The following is a 13,006-nucleotide window of genomic DNA, read 5'->3' on the forward strand; positions in this document are numbered from 1 at the left end:
GACTTTACATTTAGCCGTATCAGATTTTAGATGCTGACTTTCATCCACTGTTACTAATTGTTTTTCCTTTATTTTCATCTGAAAATGTGATGAGCATATCATTTATTCCATTATTTCAAAATCATCACTAAGAAAAATGACTAAAATAAAAAACTGAGCACAGATCTATGGGTTTACTCCACTGGAGACACTATGCAACATTTACAACAAAACATTACAATTCTTGGAGTCCAGCCAATCACCTAGAGCTAAATATATGACATTTTATGATCTTCTAGTCCTTATCTCTTAATTTTCACCAGAAGAATACTATAGGGCAATGATGGCAAACCTATGATACAGGTCCCAAAGTTGGCACTCAGAGTGCTATTTGTGAGCACATGCCCATCCTCCCCATCCATCCAGAGTTCATTACTAGAAAGGCATCGGGCCTTTGGTGGAACAGCTGCCCTACCTATCTCCACTGTGCCTGATGGCATTTTTAATATCATCCACCCCTCTGCCCAGGAGCCCAATGGAAGCACACAGACAATAAGGTGGGCAGCTCACAGGAAGCAGAGCTGGAGGTGAGTGGAGAACTCATGTCACTCGCCTCCTCCTTTCTATACTTGCTAAGGACATTTCTCCCTTCACCCACCCCTCTGCCCAGCAGCCCAATGAGAGCACTTTTTCCTCTCCCCTTTGTGGGGTAAGGGGGAGGTACAACTGGAACTTAGTGGAGGTGAGGAGGGACATGGTATGTGTGGTCTCTGGAGGTGGCAGGCGCAGCATTCCATCTCTAAAAGGTTCACTATCACTGGTATAGGGTCTTTATCAAAAAGATTTACTGGAGTTGAACTATATATATATTATATTCCTTCCACCTACCATTTTGGTAATTTATTCCTACCTCTAAGCCTTGGCATAGATTATTCTGGTCAATTGCAGTGTCATTTTATTTTCTTCTGTTGAATTATAGTCATTTCCCTCAAAATCCACCTCCAAAATCATTTTCATTTTAAATATTTTTCTGAAAAATCTCCCACAATTAAGCCTTTGTCTGACCTGCCCACAGTTGTCATATATTTTCTCCTTAATTACTTAGATTTTCTAGCATTCTTCAAAATTTCAACTCCTTTTTAATAGTAGATGATCTCCTTGGTTATTCATTCTCTCACCCTCTTTCTCATATCTCATATAAAAGTGCACTATGCACTTTTGTGTTTAAATGATGTATCACCTCATTAGAATATAAATTTGATTAAGGACTTTCTCCCCCTCTTTTTGTCTTTTGTTCCAGTTCCCAATTACCCAATAGCAGATACTTATTAAATTCTTCTTAAACTTTTTATTAAACTATTTCTACATAGATTACCCAATTTATTCTTTGGTGTCAAAACATATGGAAACTTTCTAATGACCAAAACCCCTGACTTATATAGAACTTTAAGTTTTTCCAAAGATTTAGTTTACACCAACCTTGTTAGGTTGAATGTATTATTATTCCTTTCTTATAACAAAGGAAATTGAATTTGGAGATGCCAAATGACTTGCACAGAATCAAAGAGATCCTCAACTTCAGGACTAAAATTTAAACCTATATATCCTAAATAATCTCTTACTTGTATTTTATCAGTATTATTTTATGCTACTCTATCCTATTTTATGAATAACAAAATGAATTCCTTCTATAAAAGGGTTTATATTAATTAATTTTGCCTTACCATTATTTTTATCTTAGAGTCCACAAATAATTTTCTAGAAATAAGTCAATAAACTAACTACATTGTAAAATCTTCAAAGGACTATATTTTACCTTTCTAGTTCTTCTTTATTTTTTTGAGAGCACAAGGTGCTATGTATAAAAGTCACTCAAGGAAGGTTTTCTATCTAATCCAGCAAACTAGAATAATTATTGACACTAAGAATGAATATGATTAAAGCAGTAAGGATAAAGAAGTAAAATATTCAATTTGTTCTTTGCATATCTTACCATATCCAGAAAATTATACTTTAAGGAATGCAGATAAGGGTCTTTTTCTAATTTTTTAAAGTATAAAGACCAACTACTTATTATATACCAACCAACCATAAAAATCTGGTAAGGAAGAGTCATAAGATGAATACTAGATAACATTTCATTTCTAAGTCTTAGAATTTTGATTAGTGAGCTAATGGTTAATTAATGAGGTAGACAGATAGCTTTGCTGGATTTTTACTTTAATATATTGGTGAAACTGATTTTTTAATGAAGTTCTTTTTAAGGATAGAGTTAGCCTAACACACCCATCTCTCTCCATAATTTTTTTCCACATATTTTCCCATTTATCTGTCATAGTGGACCTATCCAATATGTACTTCTTGATTCTTTGTGGATAGCAATGGATGCAATAAAATGTCCATTAGTTATTCTTCATTCTCTTTATATGGGGGGTTACCCATCTTTTTCTATATCATACATGTGTCTTATGCTACTTTAATACTGTATTTTGTGTGCATTTTACGTGATAATGAGTTGAAATCTGCCTACACCTACCATGCACCTGTCAATTGCTCTTTCGTGATTCCCAACATATTTATCAGTTATTTCTAATTATTTTTTGTGAATCATTGGAATATAATTGGCATATGACTCACAAATAAAATGTAGATTTCAATTCTCCAGTCAAATATAACTCATATTCCTGAGATGGTTTTGCCTAAATTATTGAAGTTCTATGTTCTCCAATTTCTTCCCACACAAAACTGTTGGTTTAAAAGCATCATCAAAAAAATGACCATCATCAAGAGCCACATGTTTAAATAGTTCTGTGTCAAAGAAATGGATACTTTGTTTTCAATGTCTAATTATAGAGGGGTTTTTTTTTTCACAGTTTCTCCAAGGCAATGGATTACAAAAGGGAATTATTTATACTGATTACTGCATATGACTACAGCTGCATCATGAGGTACAAAATCTGTAAGAATTTGCCAGGCCATCATTTCTTTAATTTGATGCTGCTGCTTTGTAAGTCCATTAGATAATGGAAGGTATAATAATCTGAGTAAATGAGTAAAGATTGAATGATGCAGCATGTTTGAAATGAGGGAGTATCCCTTTAAGCTTATAGCTCTAATTTGCCATAGTTTTTTTTTTTTTTTTGCATAATGTTGTTCAGGCAGCTGATGAGCTAGACAGTCAACATTTATAGAATACCTGGTATCTTTCTGACCCAAGACCTGAGGATTCTATAGGATAATCCTGGGAACTATGTTTCAAGAAACTATTATTTTAAAATACCTTTTTATAAATATGGAATTGAGTAAGCATCCACTAATATTAGATTAATACAAGGAGATTAACAATTTAAAATATATATATTCATTGCCTCTGGAATATCTTTCATTTTTAAATTTTGTCCTTAGAAGGTTCCTATTAATAGGCATTTATTCTACTTGTCTCCTAACAAAAATCAATCTGCTGTTTGCCTGGGTACAAACTTAGTTAATTAAATGACATCACTCGTAGATTTGGGGTTTTGGTAGCAAATCATTTGGTTATAATAATAAATAATCATTTAAATATATGCTATGCTGAGTTAAGTAGGCATAAAAAATTACAATTGATCCTTATTTATCTCTGCTTTGGCTTTTTTTCTAGCCACTCTCTCGGTCCCACTCTTCTGGGGAATAGGAAAAGGAAAGAGAAGAAAAATAACAAGAAGAAGAAACACAGAAGAACAATTAGAAAAGAAAATTTACTGAAGAAGAAATTCAGTACCTCAAACAGGCTCATGAGAAGAATGAAACTTGTTCCCTAAAGATTTGAATTGCACAAATGGAATGTAGCATCTTCACAAGAGAGCAGGGATTAAAAAACAAATTCAAGAGAATTAAAAAAAAAACCAACATTCCTGGAAAATCAACCATCCTGGGAAATAGATCCAGGAGATATATGAATCTAAGATCAATGGATTGAGGGAAAACCATGATAAAAATGAACTTTAACACCATATTGAAAGAAATTGCCTTGATATTTTTAATAAGATCAGAAAATAGAAATTTAAAGGATCTACAGATCTACAGATAAAAGTCACAAATTTTTTGAATTCTAGGATTATTATAGGCAAATCCTAGCAATCCCAAGTCCAGAAGAAAATACTACAAGCAGCCAGAAAAAGATCAAATATTGTAGAACCATGGTCAGAATTACCTAAGAACTAGCCACTTCTCTATTAATGGAGCAGAAGATAAGGAATATGATATTCTGCAAAGCAAAATTCCTTGGCCTACAATCAAATATCTTAGTATCAGAAAAACTAAGCATAGTACTTCAGGTTAGGAAATGTACATTGAATGGAATATTGGATTTCTAGGTATTCATGATGAAAATGGTCAGAGCCAAAAAAAGAAAATTTGATGATCAAATTTGACAATAAAAATAATTTTTAAAAGTTAACATTAAAGAAACTCTCAAGGGAATTGGTGGAGTTAAAATAATCACATTCCTGCAAAAGAAAGTGGTAACTCAGATTCTTCATATTTATATAGTACAAGAGATTCCTAAAGTACTTCCTAAAGTACTTAATTTACTTGAACCAATCAAGGGAAATAATGGACTGAAACTTGTTACATTATTAGTAAGAAGGTTAAAACTAAGATGCTTAAGATATCTATGATACTTAAAAGTACCTAAAACTATGTAAAGTATTTAGGATACATATGATGCTGAAGATTCTTAAGAATTTTATTTCTATTAGGGCAATGAATAAGAACATATATACACAAAGAACAGGGAGTAATTTGAATATAATGGGATTTTTTAAGTTAGGGGATGAAAAGAGTAATAACACACTGTAGAAAAAGAAAGGAAGAGATAGTTGGGAGTAAATTATCTTGCATTAGGTGGCATAAATGAATCAAAATTGTAGAAAGGAAAATGAGTTGCTAGAAGGTAATGATTGAAACTTACTCTCATAACATAATTGAAATAACATCCACATTCAGTAAGGTATATAAATAAATCTTACCCAAGAGAAAAGAGAGTAATAAAGTTGGGTTAAAAAAAATGAGACACACTTTTGATCCAGGAGGCACAACTTTGATCCAGCCATAGTATTTCTGGGTCTGTATCCCAAAGAGATAATAAGGAAAAAGACATGTACAAGAATATTCATAGCAGCGCTATTTGTGGTGGCAAAGAATTGGAAAATGAGGGGATGCCCTTCGATTGGGGAATGGCTGAACAAATTGTGGTATATGTTGGTGATGGAATACTATTGTGCTCAAAGGAATAATAAAGTGGAGGAATTCCATGGGAACTGGAACAACTTCCAGGAAGTGATGCAGAGTGAGAGGAGAAGAACCAGGAGAACATTGTACACAGAGAATAATACACTGTGGTACAATCGAAGGAAATGGACACCTCTATTGGTGGTAATGCATTGATCTTGAACAACCCAGAGAGGTACAGTAGAAAAAACAATATCCACATCCAGAGGAAAAACTGTAGAAGTAAAAACACTAAAGAAAAAGTACTGCTTAATGACATGGGTCGAAGGGGATATGAATGGGGAAATAGACTCCAAATGAACATCCTATTGCAAATACCAACAACACGGAAAGAAGTTCTGATCAAGAACACATGCGATACCCAATCAAACTTCGTGTTGGCTTTGGGAGGGGTAGGGGAAAGGGAGGGAGGAAAAGAAAATGACTTTGTAACCAAGGAACAATGTTTGAAATTAAAAATTAAAAAAAAGATAAAAGGAGGCAGAGACAAAAAAAAAGGAATTTATGGGAACAAGTAAACTGAAGCAAAAAAAAATTATGAATGAGGTATATATAATATAAAAGGTGTAAAAAGAGATGGATAAACCAGGGGAAAATAATTGGAGGAAAACAGTTAATAATTTGAACTCTAAATATGAAGGGATGAATTCATCCATAAAATGTAAGAGGATAGAAAAATCTATTTAACTCAGAATCCCATAATATGCTGACTAAAAGATATTCATTTAAAGCAGGGAGACAGAACAAAGGTAAAAGGCCAGAGCAAAATTTACTCTGCTTCAGCTTAAGTTAACAAAATAGTACTATTATAAGAAGAGAAAAGAAAAAATTGATGAGCAATATTGTTTCAGAAAATTCTGGGTAGACATATGAATTCATGCAAAGGAAAGTAAGCAAAGCCACAAGTACATTGTATAAAGAAATAGAATTTTTAGGATGATCAACTGTGAAAGACTTAGTTAGCTGCTTTGATCAAAGCAAAGTATCCAAGATAATTCAAAAGTACCCAGGATGAAAAATGCCAACCATTTGCAGAGAGAAAAATTATGAACTCTGAAGCACAGTTTTTAAATTTTATTTTATTTATCTATTATTTATTTATTTATTTAATTTAAGATTGGGTATGCATTTCTTCTTTTGCAAAATGACTAATATGGAAACATGTTTTTCATCACTTTACATGTATAATTGAGGTAAAAATTATCACCTTGTCAATTAGGGGGAAGGGAGCCATGAAGAGAATTTGGAACTCAAAATAACTAACATCAAATCTTAAAAAAATTAATGTAATGGAGAAATATTAAACAAATTAAAATATGTTTAAAATAATATGAACTATTCCCCAGTTGATAAATCATCAAAGGATATGAATATATAGTTTTTTGATTAATATTTCAAAGACATTTATAATTATATGAAAAAATGTTCTATGCCATTACTGATTAGAGAAATGCAGATCAAAACAACTCTGATTACAGTAATGAAAATGAAAGTAAAACACACCTGTAACATTGTATAAAATTATAAAAGGGCAAAATGACAAATATTGGGGGGGAATTGGAAAAAAATAAAGACATTAATGCATTGTTGTTGAAATTGCCAATCAATCTAAATGTTTTGGAGAACAATCTGGAGTTCTGTTCAAAGAGTTATAAAACTGTATACCTTTTGATTCAGCAATATCATTATTGGGTTTATTTTCTAAAGTAATCAAGAAAAAGGTAAAGACCTGTATATTCTAAAACATCATGATAGAAAAAATATAAAGGCGTATATGAAGTGATGCAAAGTGAAATGAAGAGAACAAGGAGAGTATTAAAAACAATGAAGTATGATGATCTATTATGAATGAATTGACTATTATCAATAAGGTAAGAATCCAGGACAATTCTAGGGGATTCAAAACAAACAAACAAACAAAAGGGTATTCACCACTATAGAAGGCACTGGTGGAGTTTGAATACAAATTTAAACATGGCATTCTTCATTTTATTTCATCCATAAATTTTTTTTAGTATAATCAGTATGTGTCTTGTTTCACGACATGACTAATAGAAAAATATATATCATCTAATGTAAAAGGGGATACTTAAGCACACTGTGAAATGGGAGTTAAACGGCATAAGAGATTGTATGGATGGTTGACTGGGGTTTTACATAACCTAGCCGGATTAAGGTGTCCTCCCCAGAGGCAGAGTGCTAACCCTCAACTCAATGACAGTTGACTGGGAATTTGGCTCAACCCAGTCTAGGTAAAATCCTCTTCTCCAGGATAAACTCAAAAGACTGCTTCTCCCCCTTAATGGTTCAGTTTGATGAATATGACTGCTTCTCAGTGATGATTAATTTATTTGTATAAAGTAAATAGGGATAGGATCAGGAAAGAGGATGGAAGGTTTCCCTAAACTAATGAAACAAACATCAATGTCAAGTCTTGTCAGTCCTCAGTTAAAGCCGAGGCCAATTTGAATCTCCTCTTTATCTAGAGTTTTTTTCTATGTTGTCTAACCATAGTCTAATCCAGAAAAGGAATGTCTTTAGATTTTTGGTGAAGCAGATGAGAAGTCAAGAATTAGGGGCGATTCTGTCTACCTCAGTGAATAAGCCCTGAAGGTAAACTAAGCAGTACAAATCTGCTCCCTCTTTGGTCTTGGTCTTCTCAGCATGACAAGAATAATTTCAGGATTCTGCAGATCTCAGGTCAATAGGAAAATCCTTGGCAGGGCTGGGTTTCACTTCCAAGGGCTAGGGTAAGGGTCTCCAAGTTGCCTCTCTCCTCAGAGTTCATGAGCAACTCCCCCTGAAGCTAGCAGTTGAACTCTCAGCAACCCCCTTTTCCAAGATTCCAAGCAGGTTCTCTTCTATCACTGCTCCATGGCATTCTATGGAACTTCCTTGCAAACTCATTTCTTTTGCAAAATACCATGTCTCACTAATAATTGATGTACAATCCATAATGCCTGTCTTTTTTGGGAAAGGTGATAGTAGAGAGAGGAGGGAAAAATGAGAATGAGATACAGAATTTTGGATATAGCTAATGTGAGAATTTGTTTCCTTTGAATAAGTATGTATATACATTACATGTTATAAGGAATAATAAAAAATAAATTATAAAAATTAGAATTGATCAAAAGTGATTTAATGACTGTGATATCAAGAAAAAAGAAATAAAGTTAAAAGAATGAAATCGACCACCTACTAACCACTCTGATTTATTTATGTTTTCACATATTTATGAATGCTTATTATGAATATCAAGGTATATCCTTAATAATATACATTATTGTATATTATATGTATATACATAGTTGACTGAAAGATACAGAAGATAAATGATTTAACTTGGTTTATTATTTATGGATTGTGAAGAAATATGTTTGCAAAGGTAGAAAAAATGAAGCCATAAATTTTATCTCCAAATGGGCAAAATTTTATGCAAATGTTAAACCCATAAATGATTCCTCAATTCATGAAATGCCAGTTATAACCCTGTTCAATTCTGTGATTAGAGATATCAAGAATGGCATAGGGATAAAGATGTGTATGTTCATCAAGAATATTCGTTGATATTATTTATCATATGATATTCTTCCAAATACTTTTAATGCCCTATTGATGATAATATATTTCATATATTCCTACTTAGAATGATATTTTGATGGCTTCAAGAAATTCAAAGGCATTATACTGTGTCTTCAGTGAGACATGATTTCCTTTTTATTGCTTTTCATTTATATTTTTCTCCATATTATGTCTATACAATTTCTTTTTTTTTAATTTTTCAACATTATTTTATTTGGTCGTTTTCATACATTATTCACTGGAAACAAAGATCATTTTCTTTTCCCTCCACCCCCCCCTTTCCCTCTCCCATAGCCGACGCATGATTCCACTGGTTATCACATGTGTTCTTGACTCGAACCCATTACCCTGTTGTTGGAATTTGCATTATAATGTTCATTTAGAGTCTCTCCTCAGTCTTATCTCCTCCAACCCTGTAGTCAAGCAGTTGCTTTTCATTGGTGTTTTTACTCCCACAGTTTATCCTCTGCTTGTGGGTAGTATTTTTTAGATCACTGCAGATTGTTCAGGGACATTGCATTGATACTAATGGAGAAGTCCATCACCTTCGATTGTACCACAATGTATCAGTCTCTGTGTACAATGTTTTCCTGGTTCTGCTCCTTTCGCTCTGCATCATTTCACGGAGGTTGTTCCAGTCTCCATGGAATTCCTCCACTTTATTATTCCTTTTGGCACAATAGTATTCCATCACCAACATATACCACAATTTGTTCAGCCATTCTCCAATTGAAGGGCATCCCCTCATTTTCCAATTTTTGGCCACCACCAAAGAGCGTAGCTATGAATATTTTTGTACAAGTCTTTTTCCTTACTATCTCTTTGGGGTACAAGCCCAGCAGTGCTATGGCTGGATCAAAGGGCAAACATTCTTTTATTGCCCTTTGGGCATAGTTCCAAATTGCCCTCCAGAATGGTTGGATCAATTCACAACTCCACCAGGAGTGAATTAATGTCCCCACTTTGCCACATCCCCTCCAGCATTCATTACTTTCCATAGTTGTCATGTTAGCCAATCTGCTAGGTGTGAGGTGATACCTCAGAGTTGTTTTGATTTGCATCTCTCTGATTATAAGAGATGTAGAGCACTTTTTCATGTGCTTATTAATAGTTTGATTTCTTTGGCTGTGAACTGCCTGTTCATGTCCCTTGCCCATTTGTCAATTGGAGAATGGCTTGATTTTTTGTACAATTGATTTAGTTCTTTGTAAATTTGAGTAATTAAACCTTTGTCAGAGGTTTTTATGAAGATTGTTTCCCAATCTGTTGCTACCCTTCTGATTTTGGTTACATTGGTTTTGTTTGTACAAAACCTTTATACTTTCATGTAATCCAGATGATTTATTTTGCATTTTGAAACTCTTTCTAATTCTTGCTTGGTTTTGAAGTATTTCCCTTCCCAAAGGTCTGACATGTATACTATTCTGTGTTCTCCTAATTTTCTTATAGTTTCCTTCTTTATGTTCAAGTCATTCACCCATTTTGAATTTATCTTGGTGTAGGGTGTGAGGTGTTGATCTAAGCCTAATCTTTCCCACACTGTCCTCCAATTTTCCCAGCAGTTTTTATGAAATAGTGGATTTTTGTCCCAAAAGCTGGGGTTTTTGGGTTTGTCATATACTGTCTTGCTGAGGTCTCTTGACCCCAGTCTATTCCACTGATCCTCCTTTCTTTCTCTTAGCCAGTACCAAATTGTTTTGATGACCGCTGCTTTGTAATATAGTCTGAGATCTGGGACTGCAAGACCCCCTTCCTTTGTATTTTTTTTCATTATTTCCCTGGATATCCTTGATCTTTTGTTCTTCCAAATGAACTTTGTTATGGTTTTTTCTAAATCAGTAAAAAAAATTTTTGGAAGTTCCATGGGTATGGCACTAAATAGATAGATGAGTTTGGGTAGGATGGTCATTTTTATTATATTGGCTTGTCCTATCCATGAGCAGTTAATGTTCTTCCAATTGTTCAAGTCTATTTTTAGTTGTGTGGAAAGTGTTTTGTAGTTGTGTTCATATAGATCCTGTGTTTGTCTTGGGAGATAGATTCCTAAGTATTTTATTTTGTCTAAGGTAATTTTGAATGGGATATCTCTTTCTAGTTCTTGCTGCTGAGCTGTGTTGGAATTATATAGAAATGCTGATGACTTATGTGGGTTTATTTTGTATCCTGCAACTTTGCTAAAGTTGTTGATTATTTTGATTAGCTTTTTGGTTGAATCTCTAGGATTCTTTAAGTAGACCATCATGTCATCTGCAAAGAGCAATAACTTGGTGTCCTCCTTGCCTATTTTAATGCCTTCAATTTCTTTTTCTTCTCTAATTGCTACTGCTAGTGTTTCTAATACAATGTCAAATAATAGAGGTGATAATGGGCATCCTTGTTTCACTCTTGATCTTAATGGGAATGGATTTAGTTTATCCCCATTGCAGATGATATTAGCTGATGGTTTTAGATATATACTGTTTATTATTTTTAGGAATGACCCTTCTATTCCTATGCTTTCTAGTGTTTTTAGTAGGAATGGGTGTTGTATTTTATCAAAGGCTTTTTCTGCATCTATTGAGATAATAATGTGATTCTTGTTGGTTTGCTTGTTGATATGGTCAATTATGTGGATGGTTTTCCTAATATTGAACCAGCCCTGCATCCCTGGTATAAATCCTACTTGATCATGGTGGATGACCCTTCTGATCACTTGCAGGAGTCTTTTGGCTAGTATCCTATTTAAGATTTTTGCATCTATATTCATTAGGGAGATTGGTCTATAATTTTCTTTCTCTGTTTTTGGCCTGCCTGGCTTTGGAATTAGTACCATGTTTGTGTCATAAAAGGAGTTTGGTAGAACTCCCTCTTTGCCTATTATGTCAAATTGTTTGTATAGTATTGGGATTAACTGTTCTCTGAATGTTTGATAGAATTCACTGGTGAATCTATCAGGCCCTGGGGATTTTTTCTTAGGAAGTTCTTTGATGGCCTGTTGGATTTCTTTTTCTAATATGGGATTATTTAAGAAAACTATTTCTTCTTCTGTTAGTCTAGGCAATTTATATTTTTGTAAATATTCATCCATATCACCTAGGTTGGTATATTTATTGCCATATAGTTGGGCAAAGTAGTTTTTAATGATTACCTTAATTTCCTCTTCTTTGGAGGTGAGATCCCCCTTTTCATCCTTGATGCTGTTAATTTGCCTTTATTCTTTCTTTTTTTAAATTAGATTCACAAGTAATTAGTATATTTTGTCTGTTTTTCAAAGTACCAGCTTCTAGTCTTGTTTATTAGCTTAATAGTTCTGTCACTTCGATTTTATTAATTTCTCCCTTAATTTTTAGGATCTCTAGTATGGTTTTCTTCTGGGGGGTTTTAATTTTTTCATTCTCAAGTTTTTTGATTTGCATTCCCAATTCCTTGATCTCTGTCCTCCCTAATTTGTTAATATATGCACTCAGGGATATGAATTTTCCTCTAAGTACTACCTTGGCTGTATCCCATAAGGTTTGAAAGGATGTTTCGCAATTGTCATTTTCTTCAACAAAATTATTAATTGTTTCTATGATTTCTTCTCTAACTATCTGATTTTGGAGTATCATGTTATTTAATTTCCAACTAATTTTTGATTTGGCTCTCCATGTACCCTTGCCGATCAATATTTTTATTGCCTTGTGATCTGAAAAGGCTGCAGTTATTATTTCTGCTCTTCTGCATTTGAGTGCCATGTTTCTATGACCTAGTGTATGATCTATTTTTGTGAATGTGCCATGTGGTGCTGAAAAGAAGGTGTATTCTTTTTTGTCCCTATTTATTTTTCTCCATATGTCTATTAACTCTAATTTTTCTAAGATTTCATTCACCTCTTTTACCTCTTTCTTGTTTATTTTTTGGTTTGATTTATCTAAATTTGATAGTGGTTGGTTCAAGTCTCCCACTAATATGGTTTTACTGTCTATTTCCTCCTTCAATTCTCCTAGTTTCTCCATTAAAAATTTGGATGCTATACCATTTGGTGCATACATATTGATTAGTGATATTTCCTCATTGTCTATACTCCCTTTTAGCAGAATATATTTACCCTCCCTATCCCTTTTGATCAGGTCTATTTGTGCTTTGGCTTTGTCAGATATCATGATTGCAACTCCTGCCTTCTTTCTATCAGTTGAGGCCCAAAAGGTCTTACTCC

At 33.5% G+C, this 13,006-nt stretch overlaps 1 long non-coding RNA gene across 1 annotated transcript; it reads left to right on the top strand.

The window, feature by feature from the left end:
• Window positions 1-2,617: 2,617 nt before the first annotated feature.
• On the top strand, window positions 2,618-8,441 carry LOC103103363 (uncharacterized). Its single transcript, XR_468985.2, has 2 exons — window positions 2,618-2,927; window positions 3,620-8,441. It is a non-coding gene; the product is annotated as an uncharacterized LOC103103363 (long non-coding RNA).
• The last annotated feature ends 4,565 nt before the right edge of the window (window positions 8,442-13,006 follow it).

This window comes from Monodelphis domestica, chromosome 6 (genome assembly GCF_027887165.1).
Source record: "Monodelphis domestica isolate mMonDom1 chromosome 6, mMonDom1.pri, whole genome shotgun sequence".
Classification (NCBI taxonomy): Eukaryota; Metazoa; Chordata; class Mammalia; order Didelphimorphia; family Didelphidae; genus Monodelphis; species Monodelphis domestica.